This window comes from Cydia pomonella, chromosome 11 (assembly GCF_033807575.1).
Source record: "Cydia pomonella isolate Wapato2018A chromosome 11, ilCydPomo1, whole genome shotgun sequence".
Taxonomy (NCBI): domain Eukaryota; kingdom Metazoa; phylum Arthropoda; class Insecta; order Lepidoptera; family Tortricidae; genus Cydia; species Cydia pomonella.
The window spans coordinates 9,361,664-9,375,678 of NC_084713.1; the positions used below are offsets into that span (position 1 = coordinate 9,361,664).

A 14,015-nucleotide genomic window follows, 5' to 3' on the forward strand; every position below is an offset into this window, starting at 1 on the left:
TTTTCTTAATTATTTAAATAGACAAAGAATCTTAACCGAAATCATTTTCATTACACCCAAAAAAATCAGGAACTTCAAATTTAAAGCCGTACTCATTATTAAGGTCTCTTTTCTTTTGAAACAGATTTAAAAACCACTCGACTCACAAGTCTGCAGTCTTTTAAACACAGAATCTCGTAAAACTAAGACGAGTGCTTCTACTTTACTTGTAGATGGATAACCCTTGAGTTACGAGTATAAAGTCTATCTAAAAATAACGTTACACTGGTACCTTCAAAATTTTAGTCGCTTGAGCTCGCATAGCCAATAACAATACTGGCTTCCACGTTCAACAAGTTTCAGCATTACCGTTCTCCAATACTATCTATACCTACTTTGTACGCTCATTACGAGGGAGATTGTATTCCTGTTTGTTCATTAAATTTGCAAATTGAAATTGCTATGCTTAGAAAATGCACTGATATTGTCTCTAACTTTGAAGCGATCCTCCTGTATGTACAAATTAATTACTTAAGTGAATTTATTCCAATTGCTAAAGGTTTTACTTGAAAATTTATACTAAGCTCTAATTTTGCTAAAAGCACTAAAAATTTAATGACTTGTTTGAACTTTGCTCTGAAATTTAATATAAACTGTGACAAAATGCTGATGTATGGGTAAGCCACGACACTCGTAATTATTTTATAGTGCAAGCATATTCAGCCTAAGTGAGTTAATATTATGTTTTAATTAACGTAGTTGAAACTATAAAAAGCATGAAACTTCAAAAGTGCGCAATATGGTTGCTTAAATTATGCCGCTGCAGTTCGTAGCGCTCTTGGTGCTACGAACCCGAATTGCAACGGCACCTAAGTGCTACGCCGTAGGGGTTCTACAGCGAGTAATGTGCACTTACGTGCATACATTAAGCACGGAGTGCAGTGGCAAAGCTTCAAATTGGTCCGATTCGCTCGTATGCAAGAAAACAGCGAAATTTCTTGAAATAATTCCATTTTAGGGTGCAGTACTCACACACATTCATTTTGTATGAACCGTCACAACACCGCCCTTTTTTTCTTTGTTTTAAGACTGAGTTAACCGTCCAATGGAACCCTCATTACGGAGATTGTGTTTTCTGATAAAGCAATCCATTTCTGTATGGTTATACATCCATTTCCGCAGGGCAGCTTGTGGCGAGCTGTTGGGGAGTAACGACCCCACGGACCCGAGTACTCCCGAGAGTCGGTCAGGGCGTCTCCGGCGTGTCTTCATCGGCCGGAGTGGACCCCAAGGGGACCCGCAGGACTCTCAGCTCTGGCTTGCCTTCATTGGCCGTCCAGAGAGGACTCGTTAGAGCTAAATGCTCCAGGGGTGGAAGTGAAAACTTGCATAAGACGCGAGTTGGCATAGTGGCTGTTATCAGCCACTGGGTAGAAAGCGGCGTACACCTCTCGACACCCCTGAGCCGCTCACACCGGTGTTGCTCCTGGTCGACTTCACGTCGGCATTTTCAGGTGCCCATCTAGTGGGCGGCGAGTCACCGCCTGCCTCGATAACTAGTGAAAACATTGTTATGGCAGGTGTCCGGACGTCTTTGCAATAACCCAGTCTCATTGTCCTCCCAAACTTCAATTCATAGACCGTTATACTGTTCACTTTACTACAATAGTCCCAATGCCTGTTGCGACCGGTTCATGGGTGTCTATTGTTGCGCCCGTGAACGGGTTCCAGCAGGCGTTCTACATGACATTAAGGCTCTCCAAGAGGCCTCTACGTGTTGGATCTATATCCCCACGCAAAAGACCGGGATTTATAGGCCCAAATCCAAATCCAAGGAGATATAATAATAATATTCGTATTGGCAAACTAGCGACCATGTTCGGGAGGCTACGGTCAAGGGTGTGGTGTAACAAACATCTCACTGTTAGAACCAAAATGATAGCATACTAGTCTATACTTGCGTTCTAAGTATACTCTTGTACGGAGCAGAAACCTGGACGACGTATGAAAAACAAGAGCGACGGCTCAACGCTTTTCACATGCGCTGTCTACGCAACGTTTTAGGCATAATTTGGCGCAGCAGGATAACAGAAGGTATCGCAGAAAGCAAAACGGGACTGGAACTTCAGGTGGTATGAGCTTTCACTGCCAAAAATATGGGAGGTCGTGCCGCTCCCGCAACGGTCTCCACAGTCACCAAACCCGATATTTAAACAGCAATGCATAAATTGTGTGCAATAGACGCGAAGGCCTGTGATGTTTTTTTGCTTTATGACTTAAACAAAGAAATTTGGTCACCATTTGCCAATAAGATGCTCTAGAGCAGAAACGTGTCACTTTCTGCACTCTTCATAGAACAACAATGATTTATGTAATTTAGAGCATGAGAAATGAAAAATAGAATCCCTTCTAATTATAAGTGTACCTCCGCAGCCATTTAAGAATGTTTGTTTCAAATTTGAAGCTCGTTTCTTCAACAGTTTAGACGGTGCGTTATCTGTCAATAACGGAAATTAAGAAGAAAAATTTATAAGGAAAATGGTATACAGTCAGGTACAAAATGTTAGTGTTGTGAATTTACATTAACGAGTTAGGTAAACCCCTACTTAAGTTAGTAAGGTTATGTAAGTGACGTTGATGTTATTTAGCAAATGGTAGTGGGGGCAAATTTCCCGGATAACGAGCGTTAATGAAATATTTGATGGCGCACCGCGTCAGTCATGACGTAGAGATAGAATGTGCTAAGATAGGCCCTTTTCTTGAACGGTATGAGACTGAACCAGTAGGAATTAAAATAAGGAGTCTTGCATAAAACTTTCAAAGCATCAATTAATTAGAAGCGATAATTAAATAAATATTATACGACATTATTACACAAATTGACTAAGTCCCACAGTAAGCTCAATAAGGCTTGCGTTGAGGGTACTTAGACAACGATATATATAATATATAAATATTTATAAATACTTAAATACATAGAAAGCACCCATGACTCAGGAACAAATATCCATGCTCATCACACGAATAAATGCCCTTACCAGGATTTGAACCCGGGACCATCAGCTTCGTAGTCGGTCGGTCGTCTTCTCATACCTAAAATAATTTAGAAATGCATCTATTACAAGTTGTAAATAGTTAATAAAACGAGATCTAATTTCGAACTAGACATTCGACTAAATGATTAATGTGTAGACATTGAAATTCATAAGATTCGTCAGTCTGTGTGTGTGTACTTGGAATATTTAATTCTATGAGAAACGAGCACCTGGTCCATGTAACCCGTAACTGAATCTAAAATTAGTTTTATATTTTCTCACCAATAAGACAACATATCCGTTACTAGTCATATACTGGAAGTTTGCTCTTGTATATTATGTATATATATATATTATTATGGTAATTTAATTTTCATAGTCACGCAACGAACCCCACATTGTGAATAAATCTTGGCACATGACTAATTTTTCATATGTGATATATCACATATGAAAAATTTGTCATAAGCCAACATGAGTATACTCATGGCTAATTCCCAATAATTAAAGAAATGACAAAAACTCGACTGCCGTTTAGTTTCGCAAGACTCTTTAATATTATTATAGCCTTTGCCCCTTCCAAAGCTGAGAAGAATCGACTTCGTGTGCAAGCAATAACATCAAGTCGTCTTTAAGACAGGTCTCCATTTGAGCAGCCTTGCCACAAGCTGCCTCGTCTTAAGCTAAATAGCTTGTCGCGAAACACGCATACGCAACAGCATGTTTAACCATAATTTCTCGTCATAGTTTGTTTGTCAAAGCATTAGTGATGTAATTCGCTGCCCAACACTGGTATATAATTTTTAATATAAACTTGTCATGTCGGAAGACGTATTTTTAATTTGTTGATTTCCACTGAACCATTTTATACCTACAAATGTTTAAAGTAGGATCTTATAACTGTGCGTGTCAAGCGAAGGGCATAGATAGTTTACTTGATATATTAACGATAATAACTATATCCAATTTTCCACGTACAAGAGCTGTTTATTTGTAAATAGTATACTTAGTATTAAAGCGAATATGAAATAGAGGTGGATTGTGAAAGTAAATTTTGTAGCCGCAGTAAATTTACTGCCATATTTTGACACATGATTAAAACTTTTAGAACGCCATTTGACTTTGATCCTTATTTTATCACAGATATGAGTTAAATTTGTTAAATATCAAAAAGTGGCGCCATCTACTAGATGATACGCCAAGGTATGGCGGCATCTTTTGGAGCAATAGCGCCATACCTTTGGCTTAAGTTCTAAAAGTTCTAATCATGTGTCGAAAGATGGCAGTAAATTTACTGTGGCTACAAAATTAAATGATTCTTAATTATTAAATAAAAAAATATACACATGAAGCACATGTTGGATAATCGACGTACCGTACGAGTACACACAGCGCGGGTAATTCTGTAGTTTAGTGCAAGCCAAATCCAGTCTTTATTTACGTCACGACTTTTATTTGACGCAACAGCACGACTACTAGTTCAGGTAGAGACATAGATGCTCATCGTGCGTCAACATTTTTTCACGTCGTGTCGTCCACTAACGACCTTTAATTTCTTTAGCACGTAAATTCTAAAGGGAGACATTTATCACTAACCCTTCGCGTAATTAACCTAATTTGCAGCGTAAAAATGTAGTCCTTTAAAAAAGACAAGGGTTAAATATAAATTTCTTTAAAAGGGACAAGCTATAGATTATGAAAAGGTTATCGCATCTGCGCTGAGATAATTTCGTTATTACAAATTGCGTTTTGGACATTTAATTTTAGATTTACTTTATTTTTATTTAATCGTATGGCGTATTAACATAAACATTTCAAACAATATATAGCTAAATAAATATAACTATAAATCCACATTCAGAGTCTCAAGCCACGAGATTGCGTCAGGTGTTAATTTTAGTAATAGTTATTGAATTATGTTTGATAATTACTGCCACATGAGTAGGTATTTTATTTGATGATTATAGATCGATGATATCGGATTACGTACCTGAAACAAACATGGAACTATTAAAATAATGTGCTATCGTCTGATAGTAAGCAATTATTGTTAATTTAACATACATTGTGGTAGGTACAGTAATCAGGAGAAATTGCTAAATGGGAAAGCGTTAAAATTATTTAATCATAATCACGCGTTTAATTAGAGCGCGCGTAGATAATTTGACCACCCCACACGCTTAGTTACTTCTACTGCTGACTTTTTATATTTATTGTATATAGTGTCTTGCTTTGCAATAATATAGGTTTTAACGCTGAGATAGAAATTTATACACTACAAGCCTAAATTAGCTATTAATCGTTAGTCATATGTATTTGCAAGAAAAGGATAAACCATAAATAAACTAATTGAGATGTGTAAAATTTTATAAAAGTGAATTGTCCATATTTAACCTGAAAAAGGAGTTATAAAACCAAGTTATAGCTATTTGACACTGAGTCAAGTTAATGTAGCGTGCAGTATTATTAAAAAGTTTATACCAACTTTATAGGTACAGTCGAGTCTATTAATAATTAAGTATACATTTTTTCACCTTGTTGCAATAGATTTTGGTGAAGAAATGTGTACATATTGATGAACTCTACTGTATTACACGAAAACATAACAAGTAATAACACGCCCGGTCTTATCGATATTCCCACCATCGTCCATCGTGTTCGATTTCTACCCAACATTCAAGAACCCTTGTAGGTGAACCCAAGATCAATCCACTTAGCACCCAACCGGTTATTACTAGCTACAAACGCGGCTATTTCAGTTGCCCCCGACCCAGTAAGACTTGCCTAACAGGTTTACTACACTACACTACTCTCGAAACACAAAATAATGTATGTCCATAGCTATACCATAGCAGTTACGACTTTTCATCCAACAAAAATATAAGGCTTCGCTTGTCCATCACTCGCGTGTTGAAGATTTCATGCAAGCACACCTTTATGTATATTTTTATTCGATCTTGCATAATGTTTAGTATAATAAGTCTGTAAATGCACGGCAATGTGATATGTGTACACGTTATTAGGTAAAAGAAAAGAATATCATGTCAGCCAGAATACAATCATTGCTGGACAATTGGACATAAATAGGCCTTCTCCAATGATGTACCAATAAAATATAAATATAATTTCTTTCACACAATAAAGCATAGTAAGTATTATGCTTCAGCAATTCAGAAGCTTAAGTAACAAATAGCATGTCATTTCGCCTTTCGCTCTGTTACCGCTAATAGACGTCAACTATGGGACGTCCATTTAGTGTTATTAAATAACGCCGCACCTAAACCTCACTGAGGCGTGTTCAAAAGAACTAAATTTTACCAGAAAATAATGTATAGGGTAGGGACATACTAAATCCACTGCCCACTATTGCGGCTACATTATACACAAGTTCAATTTAACTGGTCAACTCCAATGAAGAATATAGTCAGTAGCAGAAGCGTATTGCGTTTCTCACTTGAAACAAAATAAACGTAAAAAAGTCAGCTGCAAAGAAAAGATACCCCCCTGCATAGATGCTAAGCTAATAGTATTGTTGACTGTACATACTAGTTCATCTGCCGATATCTATTCCCACTTAATGTGAAAGTTTGATGTTAGTTACGCATAACGCTTTAATAGAAAATGTTGAAGTTTACGTGTGAGTGCTTTTAACAAATACAATTAAGTACATTTTATTGCAATTCAGTAAGTAATTTACATAAACTAGTAAGATTAAGTAATAAAAAACTTCTTAAATAAATGAGCAACATTTTTATTACAATTCATCTAGTAATTTGTCTGTTTAACGAGGCCAAACAAACTGCCCTCACTTTACAGAAGTTTAAGTTCACGTAATTAGTTTCAGAAAATTGGGATTCAAGGCTAGCTATTTTACTTTAGGTGAGTTGAGATTTAAAGTTGTAATACTGGTTTCAAATGAAACTCACAATATTCACGTAAATTGATGTTAGTAAAGAAGAAACTTTCGGAATAGAGAGAGAGAGAGGGAAAGAGTACCGTAAAATGTGGCTTCTTTGTTCCCCACAGGGTAATTGTGCTCCAACTAAACTATATCCCAACCTCATTCCAGTGTTACAAGTTAGTAGTATAGTCCGTGTCACCCACGATGACGCGCAGATTTGTCAAATCTAACCTTTAATAACATGACATTACGAGTTGAGACACGCGTATTCGTGAATGGCACGATCTATAATGGTCTTATTTAAATCGGCATATACATCAACACACCTACCACAATAACGATAACAATTTTAAAAGTTAAATTAAATATCAAATTTTAGAGCGAAATTTGGAGCAACATTTTACGGTATCTGAAATATAATAGATTTTATATAAGGTCTTATCTACACAAATAAACAGTAAAAGTCGTGGTTTATGAATTTGATAAATAAATGTATTAGTATAATAATACCATAATATTTTTGATGTAAAATATTTTAAAATTCTACGTGCTTTTGATAGTGGAACGTCGTTTTGTGCAACTCATAGGTATTTCTTTAGAATTAGGACATGTCCCATTTCACAGAAGTGTGACAAGTATTGTTCACGCATGACAAACGATTTCGGACAAAGGCATTTATTACTGACGCGCCCTTACATTTAGTATAGATGCAGATGTACCTAAAGTTTCACATTTGTTATATGGTAAATTGTATATTAGTTCGATGAAATCGATACAGTATATTGTTCAGGATGATTCTGAACGTATCTATTTATAAAGACGTTACTACGACTCGGACTGTCATTAACATTTAGGTTTAGTCGAGGAAATACACAATTTTTATTTACTTACTTTTAACAATTGAAATAAAGCAATAAATACAGTGTACTATTGTGGTAAAAATTGCTAAAACAATAGGTTTTCCTTGTGCTCGACAAAATGAATAAATCGAAAGTAGGCCTTCATATTTTTTTTATGTACATATTTATATTTTCTGTCTACAAATTAAAATAAAAACCTATAGGCAATTATTCGAAAAAAACTAAACCGTTAATATATATGTATATGATTGAACCATAGTTTACTTTTTTGTACATAGTGTTCGTTTGTCTTTCAAGTTTTACTTTTAACTCTCAATTTCTCAAAGGTTGACTGGAAGAGATCTCTTATAGGGGTAAGTTCGCCTTTGTACATTGCCAACATTTATTTTATTTTATTGTATCTTTACCTGTCCCTTATGTACAATAAAGTGTTTACATACATAATAATAATAATATAATAATTCAGCCTATATACGTCCCACTGCTGGGCACAGGCCTCCTCTTATGTGCGAGAGGGCTCGGGCTATAGTCCCCACGCCAGCCCACTGCGGATTGGGGACTTCACATACACCTTTGAATTTCTTCGCAGATGTATGCAGGTTTCCTCACGATGTTTTCCTTCACCGAAAAGCTAGTGGTAAATATCAAATGATATTTCGTACATAAGTTCCGAAAAACTCATTGGTACGAGCCAGGATTTGAACCCGCGACCTCCGGATTGAAAGTCGGACGTCATATCCACTCGGCCACTACCGCTTCCGACCGCACCGTTTACATACATACATACATATAATGAAAACGAATAAATTAAAGAAGGGAAATGAATAAAACACCCTTGTTTTAGACGAAACTGATAACAAACTGGACCAAGTAGCAAAACTAAAAAAAAATATTTGGATGGCACCACGCGTAACGTAACGTCAAAATTTTATATAAGGACCAACTCAGTAAAATAAAATTACATCATCATCCCTGCCGTAAATAGCACTCTTTTGTTGTATAGAGACGCCACTACGAGTATTAGGAGGAATTTAATTATAATCTTTACCTTCTCTTTATTATGTATTAATATTTTCTTTAAAAAGTGAAGGAATTAATACTCAGCGTAATAAGTATCTATAAAATAAGTATAAATTATGCAGATTCGGATAAAATAGATAGTCCCGAAAGTCAAAAATCCAGAGCAACTGGGAAGCCCGTGCCGCCGCAAGCCGACGTTGCCGCAGCGACACAGAACTCGAATTAGCGAGTCTTCAATTCAACATCTTACATTGTTTTCTATTGTTTTTTGTAGTTACTAAATCTTAGCGTTTTCCCAGTAACATTCTATAAAAGTCGTGCGTTAGCTATGGTAACCTAAAGAGCAAGCTTTATTGAGCTTACTTTGGGACTTAGTCAATTTGTGTGGCACTCCTTTTTTCACAAAAGTGTCTCTCATCTGACTGATCAAGACAGAGGAGAAACTAGGCGTATGATAGATTTATTTCACTGTAAAGCGACTGCTAACTCAATAAACCCAACTGTACGACCCCGGGCTCCAAACTAACAACCTTCGTCTTAGAAACCGGACGCCTTACAGATACGGAACCACAATACTCAATCGATAAGGAATAGTAATAATAATAAAATTCCTTATTGTGCACTACCAAAGAAAAGTTCATAATACAAACAAAGACAGGACTTAAATGAGTAGGTAACAACAGGCGGACTTATCGGTATAAAGCGATCTCTTCCAGACAACCTTCAGATAGCGAATCAGTGGCAAGAAATAAGCTATCGGGCAATGCAAAGCAACTATAAAAGAGTATACATAAGTAATAAGTAAACAAATACATAAATAAGTATACCGGCCAAGAGCATGTCGGGCCATGCTCAGAGTAGGGTTCCGTAGTTACTCCTCCATCACAATAAGCTAAACTGGAGCTTAAAGTATTAGTTAGAAGTAAGTAGTAGTTAGATTGTTAACCAAGGGATGAACTGTGGATGTACGTCTTTTTACTATGAAAGGAAAACTTTTTGCGATAACTCAAAAACAAATAAACTGATCATATCCGCTAAAGTTTTCATTTAATGTCTTTCTTAAGCTCTACTTCCGAGATTTTTTTTCATATTTTTTGGACCTATGGTTCAAAAGTTTGAGGGGGGGGGGGACACATTTTTTTTCTTTTGGAGCGTTTATCTCCGAATATATTCACTTTATCAAACAAAAAATGTTTGTTGAAGACCCCTATTAGATTTTGAAAGACCTTTCCAACGATATCCCACACAGTAGGGTTGAAGAAAAAATAATTCACCCCACTTTACGTGTAGGGGAGGTACCCAAAAAAAAAATTAGATTTTATTGTACGACTTTCTCGGCTTTATTGATTTATATATCCATGCCAAATTTCAGCTTTCTAGTACTAACGACCACGGAGCAAAGCCTCGGACAGACAGACAGACGGACATGGCGAAACTATAAGGGTTCCTAGTTGAATACGGAACCCTAAAAAAATTGTGAAAGTGTAGTCTAAAAGTACTTATACGTAAGTAATACGTTGGTAGTAAGTAGTAGTATAATAGTAGTAGGAATATTATGTATGTATTGTTAAATTGCCTACATAATTATATGTAATTTATACACCACTCAATTTGAAATGCAAGATATAACAATTTGATAACTAAGTCGTACTTTGATACATGTTGATATGGTTTCCGTGGTGTAGCGGTTATCACATCTGCCTAACACGCAGAAGGCCCCCGGTTCGATCCCGGGCGGAAACAACTCTTTTATTACTACTAACCTTAACACATATTAACAAAGGATATTTGAAATAAAGGTGTAATGTTAAATAAAACTTTGTAATGACGTAATTTTACTGCCATATTTCGAGACATAATTAAAACTTTTAGTACGCCATTGGACTTTGATCCTTATTATTTCAGTGATATGTGTTCCATTTGTTAAAGATCAAAAAGTGGCGCCATCTTACCGGGTAGGTACTACCTAAAGGTTATGGCGCCATTGTTCGAAACGATGCTGCTATACCTTTGATCTATTAGATGGCGCCACTTTTTGGCATTTAAAAAATATAACTCATATCAGTAAAAGAATAAGGATTAAAGTCAAGTCAAATGCCGTTCTGAAAGATTTAATTATGTGTCGAAAGATGGCAGTAAATTTACGTCGCTACAAAGTTTTCTATGACAATACACCTCTATTTCAAATTCTCTTTGATATTAATTATAGCTACTCGTAATTATGCTACTTGTTTACTTGCCTGTTTTCACAACTTGTACTTTTCACGATACATTTTGTAGTGTATTAGGACAATCAAGCTCTGGCCCGATCTGGCTCTGGCTACGGCCCGATTCGAAGAATGATTAAGACACGTTTAAAATCTTGGAAAGATCTTTAAAAGATCGATATCTAAACGAAATGTCAAAATCGACGTTTATTTCGTTTCGCTTTGATCCGAGTAAGAGCTATCTACGATATTTCTAACGTCAAAATGACATTGGTTGCCCGAATCGAGGTGCTTCTGTCAATTATACGACATACAAACGATATCTGAATGAGAACTTATCTAAACCAGAACTTAGCGTTATCGTATCTCATTCTTCGAATCGGGCCGTAACTCTAAAGGTTAACAGATAGATAATGTCTTATTTTCAAGCCCTCTCGGACCAGTACCTCCAATCTTGGACTATTTTTGAAGTCGCTTGAAATAAATATTACAAGTATTTCATTTAAAAAAGATAATCAAACCTTCACCTTCGGCAAAGTCGATCGGTCGGCGCATTGTGCGAAGTACGCACCTCCATGATAGTTTTTATCTCTGTTCAAAGGAGGGCAAACTCCGTATCGCGGGCCAACTTTTAACGAGCCCAGATGCATATCGTTGGAGATAGTTAACGCGCAGTTAACGGGTTTTAAATTTGACACATTTGAATAATGGTGCCATAGATCGGTTTATATAATTATTTGTTGTCCCATAAAACGGTCTACATTTTTTTATGTTCGCGATCATCATGTAAGTTCGTGAGGTTATATTTCTCGTTTTTTTAAAGATATTATTATCACTTTTTTTATGGTAGAGGAGGCAAACGAGCAGCCGGATCACCTGATGGTAAGCGATTACCGCCGCCCATGGACACCTTCAACACCAGATGGGTTGTAAGTGCGTTGCCGGCCTTTAATTAGTATATTCAATATAGTTTGACATTATTATTTGCATACTTAAATAATTATTCGTATATTGGAAATTTATGGCAAATATCTATTCCATTGTCATTTCATTACCCTCTGACGTGTAATAATTATTATGCAATAAACTCAACGTCACCTACTTTTAAGTAGGTCCTTAAGGTGCAGGTTAATTATTTTCTGACCCATTATTTTTTGCTTAATGGCTTATATAACGCGCACAGTATTTACGAGCTTTCGGGCGTGTAATAAAGGTAACTCCATTCTCGTGTATAATGGATAAAATAAATAATTTTAACAGCGTTAATAGGTCTCATTATATTGAATATACTTACTTATATTAAGTGTACTAGTTATAAAGGAAAGTAGACGTATTGTCATCATCCAATTGAATCTTCAATCCCCTAGAGAGACATATAATTATAAAAAATATGAATGACTTCCTTGGGTGCGGTAAAAATAATAATTTAGAGCACGCATAAAACGATACGTAGTACTTTCATTTTTACTAACACAAATAAAACAAACTGTCGAAACTGAGTATGTTATGTCCTTGTTAACAAATGAAATACTGAATAAAATGATACATCGATTTGTTAGTAGGTATATAAGTATTTTAATCTAACTATAATTTCTTTTCTTTTGTTAAAATGGACTAGTGACGATATAAGCATTTATTACTAACCATTAATATGTATATCTATGCGTGGATTTTGGTTATCAAGTAACAATTCTAAAACAATGAAACTACTAAATACGTACTTTCCATGACCCTATTGCATAGAAACGTCGTAATTCTTTTCTTTTCTATTTTTTTTCTTTCTTTCTTGCATGTTTTTCTATAATAAGTAGTGTGTGGACGAGTGATAAGGACATCAGGGAATTTGGGACCCCGCCCCGCCGCAAGGACGGCCTTAACCGACTAAGTGAGAAATAGGCGTGTGATGTGCCAGCTGTACTAGGTACTTCCTGTATTGCATATTTGATATTCAAGGCTGTCGAAAATCATAGAAATAGTATAGGTACAAAAGTGAAAGTTTGTAGATTAGGATGTTTGTTATAAAATTAAAAATAAATCTTTAACAACCAGAGATCTCCCGTGTTTATAAACTACTTATATTGGTGTGCGATGCAGATCAATCGTCTCTGAAAGTACAAATGTCGGTCTAGTACAGTAGCGGCAAAAAAAAAAAACTATCATATTGCTATTTTTATGCAGGTACCGATTTTAACCTTGTAAATTACACTAAGTACTCCGAAGTGCGATAAGAGCGCAACTCCAGGAGCCAGGACATATTTTATTGCCACTGATAAAATCTACAAAACCTATATAAAGGGCAGTACCCTGGGGCCCACTCTTTTTCTTCTTATGATTAACGACTTGCCTGACACAATCAGTACTGCTAATTGTCTCCTTTTCGCTGATGACCTGAAGCTGTTCCAAGGCATTCGTAGTATTAGCGACAGTGCAGCGTTGCAAGCTGATATTGATGCTGCTGCCAAGTGGAGTGAGAGAAACCGACTTCCCTTTAATGTTAAAAAGTGTAAGGCGATAACTTTCTCGCGTAAACGTTCTGCTCTCCAAACGGAGTACAGCTTAGCGGGTTCCTCCTTGGAGAAAGTTAATGAAATTCGAGATCTGGGTTTAATATTAGACAGTAAATTTGACTTTCATTCGCATATTGTTAGTATTGGCAAGCAAGCCAGTAAGACCTTAGGATTTGTGATGAGAATATCCAAGCAATTTCACATTGGAGTGGCTAAGGTGCTCTATAACTCATACGTGCGCAGTAAGTTGGAGTATGGTGCGGTTGTCTGGGATCCATATGAGGCCAAGTATTCCCTAATGCTTGAAAAAATACAACGGAAATTTTCACGCTGGTTGTATAAAAAAGCCTATGGATATTACCCGTACCTCTACCCTTCCATTTTTGTCTCGGGGATGGTTGGGCTTGACACGCTCGCATTGAGGCGGAAGTTGTTGCTCCTGGTGCACTATCTCTCAATCATTCACCACCAAGTTGATAGCCCAGAGGTGTTAGAGAAGATAGGGT

General features: G+C 36.3%; 1 long non-coding RNA gene and 1 other non-coding gene across 2 annotated transcripts in view; one reads left to right on the forward strand and one right to left on the reverse strand.

The window, feature by feature from the left end:
- The window catches only part of LOC133522784 (uncharacterized), a 155,629-nt gene that overhangs the window by 89,833 nt on the left and 51,781 nt on the right, over positions 1-14,015 (reverse strand). The window lies entirely within an intron of this gene.
- Positions 10,466-10,538, forward strand: Trnav-aac (transfer RNA valine (anticodon AAC)). The gene has a single exon. It is a non-coding gene; the product is annotated as a tRNA-Val (tRNA).